Raw genomic sequence first — 3364 nt, 5'->3', positions numbered from 1 at the left:
TAGCTTCAGGTCTATTTTCTGCTGATTTGTGTTTGTTTGTTTGCTCTTCAGCTACACTCCCAAAGCAAAGTGATATTTTGTAGGTTGGTATTTTATATTTAAATGGGTCAATCTCGTTTAGGAAAATAAATCTTTAGATAATCTCGTGATAATTGGGCATTGTCAAGGAAATAGCTATTAGCTAAATTTATGAACCTTGGTGGAATGTGTATCTATTTCTGAGAATACACTAGCCCCAACATCATAGGTGATCATAATTTTAGTAACAAATAACAGCTACTAAAGATTAGAACAACATTATTTTAGACTTTAAAATCCACATCGTAACCCCAAATAAAGCTTTCATTGCATACGGTCATATACCAAAGTGCACCTACCTCTTTATTTTTTTAATAAACAGAGAAAGGTCTCCCTCCACTACCTTTGAAACGGCACTGGGACTCGCTCCACTGCACAGTGATATCACCAATACTGTTACATCACGTCCTGCTGTGTGTCACGCTTTCTTAAAGAAAGTAGACCTAGGGGCAGCACCTATGGCTCAAAGGAGTAAGGCGCTGGCCCCATATGCCAGAGGTGGGGGTTCAAACCCAGTCATGGCCAAAAACTGCAAAAAATAAAATGAAAAATAAAAAAATAAAAGAAAGTGCCTTTGACCAACTTCTGGAGTCTCCTGAGCCCTCTAAAACTTGTCAACATAATGTTGCTACAGCCTGAGATGGTTCTGGGGTAGCTGCTACCTCTGTAGAGTGAGGAAGCTGCTCTGCCAGGCCTATGCCACTTCTTAACTTTCCCTAAGCTGTGATTCTCCATGCCCTCAAATCTCACAGAGAATTTTGATGAAATGAAATAAGCATAATGGCATCATCCAAAACTCTCTCACCTTAGACATTAGGAAAATTCTATAACTCCTGACCAGGAGACATATATAATGGTGTTTGTGACATTGTCTCTGCTCTGTCTGACTTTTGAATCATATTCAGATTTAGGGGGGTTTTTGCCTGGAAAAAATGTCCTCATAAAAGAGGCAATGTAAAAAAACTAACTCCATATAGGCCTCAATGACTAAATCCATGTAGACTGAATTCAGTACTGAATTAAATTAATCCCGATCAGAAAACCGCTTCATGTTAATTTACTTACATTTTCATTAGTCTGCTCAGATCTCTCCTTAGAAATGAATAAATACTTGTTTGGAGTAAAGTAAAATTTGAATGAATTAGAAAAGATATCTACCTGGAAGAACAAAAGCACTTAACTGTTCAGGAGTATCCAAGCTTTGATTTCTCTGGGCCACATTGGAAGAAAGAGTTGTCTTGGTCCACACATCAAGTACACAAATGCTAATCAAAGCTGAGGAGCACAAAGTTTCGTGCATAATTTTCATGAAATCTTCTAACACAGATAAGCAAAAGAAGTCCTCACATAATAATATGGGTACAGGGTGGACATCCCTAATAGTCATATAAAAAATTCCTGACAAAGAAAAATTCTTTCTTCTTCATCATCATCATCTTTTATATGGAGAGAAATCCTATAGAAAAGAAATTGTGCTTTACAATAGTGATACATAGATGAGTAAAATAAAAATATCTCTTTCCTTCATTTGTGTAATATTAAAACATGAACAACAGCTATTAAGCAGATAAGGTCTGTAATAACTTGCAGAAGAAATGAGAGCAGAGTGGTAGAGTGAGGGCAGGTCATGGTGAATATTGACGGCCACATTCACAATTTTGATATTTATCCTCACTGGTGAAAAGGCAAGAGAATCACCTAAGCCCAAGAGCTGGAGGTTGCTGTGACCTGTGATGCTATAGTACTATACCGAGTGACAAAGTGAGATACTGTCTTTAAAAAAAAAAAAAAACAACAACAAAGATCTAAAGGAGTTTGGGAGGAGAGAGGTTTAACAATATGCTCACAAGATTTGGGATTTACTAAGACTCTATTATAAAATCCACCAGCATGTGCAAGAGATGATGTAGAGGACCACTAAGTTGTTTGTGGTGGATGTAAGAAGCAAATTACACACAACCTCAGGGCAGTTTTTCTCTAGAAGATCACAAGCTGGGTGATCTTTTCATGGTGACATCTAGCACAAGTTGCCTTTTTAGTCTTTGAGCCTTAAAATCCACAAACCTGACCCAGATGTTCCCTGTTATTCTACAAATTGCATAGTGTCAAAGGCTATAAATAATTTCTTAGAATTTCAGAAATTAATATTTCTCACTTTTTCTTTTAAGGTAGACTCACCGAGGAAGTTGGTAAGTTCTTTACTAAATTGAAAATACACCCAGTGTCCACTCAGAACACAAAGGAGACCAGGAAAGGGTCTTCTCAGTAGTTGAGGAAGACTGAGGAAGAGGTGGAGAGAGAAGGCGTCTGAGACCTGTAACAGAGCTGGAATCCAGAAGTCGTGGTAAAGAATTGAATGTGGTGGGTGAAGAGGGTAGTGATGGAGAAGGAGGTGTAAAGAGTATTTCTCTATTTCTGGCATGAGTAACTGGGTCTACTGAGTTCATTCACAGAGATGATGAGAACCAATACTATTTTAGCCACAAAATTCAGTAATTCATTAATTTAGCTAATGATCTCTTCAGAATATAGACCTCCGGTAGCACCAGGCCCTGAGTGGCACATGGCCAAGGGAAGAAGTTTAAACTTTATGCTGTTTTTAATTTATTGCTTTGTCTTTATAGATATATGCTGCATTTTTATTTTTGTATGTTGGTTAACTATGGAAGTGATTTTTTGATATGTCTTTTGCCTTTTCTTTTTCTTAGATAAGAAATCTGAATTCTTCTTATTGTTTTTTGAAAATAAGAAAAGCCAGGCATGGTGGTTCACACTTGTGATCCTAGCACCCTGGGAGGGTGAGGAGGATGGATTGCTTTAGTTTAAGAGTTTGGGACCAGCCTGAGCCAGAGTGAGACCCCATCTCTAAAAAGAAGTAGCCAGGTGTTGTGGCAGGTGCCTGTAGTCTCAGCTACTCTGGAAGCTGAGGCAAGAGAATCATTTGAGGTTTCTGAGAGTATTGAGTATTTCTCTACTTCTAGAATGTGCAGCTGAGTCCAAGAGGTTGCCAAGAGTTTGAGGTTGCTGTGAGTTATGACACCACAGCACTCTACCAAGGATGACAAAATGAGACTCTGTCTCAAAAAGAAAGAAAGAGAAAGAAAAAGAAAAGCAAAAAGAAAATAAGAAGAAAAACAGTTGTCTTGGTCCACACATCAAGTACACAAATGCTAATCAAAGCTGAGGAGCACAAAGTTTCGTGCATAATTTTCATGAAATCTTCTAACACAGATAAGCAAAAGAAGTCCTCACATAATAATATGGGTACAGGGTGGACATCCCTAAT

Source organism: Otolemur garnettii, unplaced genomic scaffold, assembly GCF_000181295.1.
Source record: "Otolemur garnettii isolate 467f Iridium unplaced genomic scaffold, OtoGar3 scaffold00451, whole genome shotgun sequence".
Classification (NCBI taxonomy): Eukaryota; Metazoa; Chordata; class Mammalia; order Primates; family Galagidae; genus Otolemur; species Otolemur garnettii.
Note: the sequence above shows the minus strand (reverse complement) of the source record.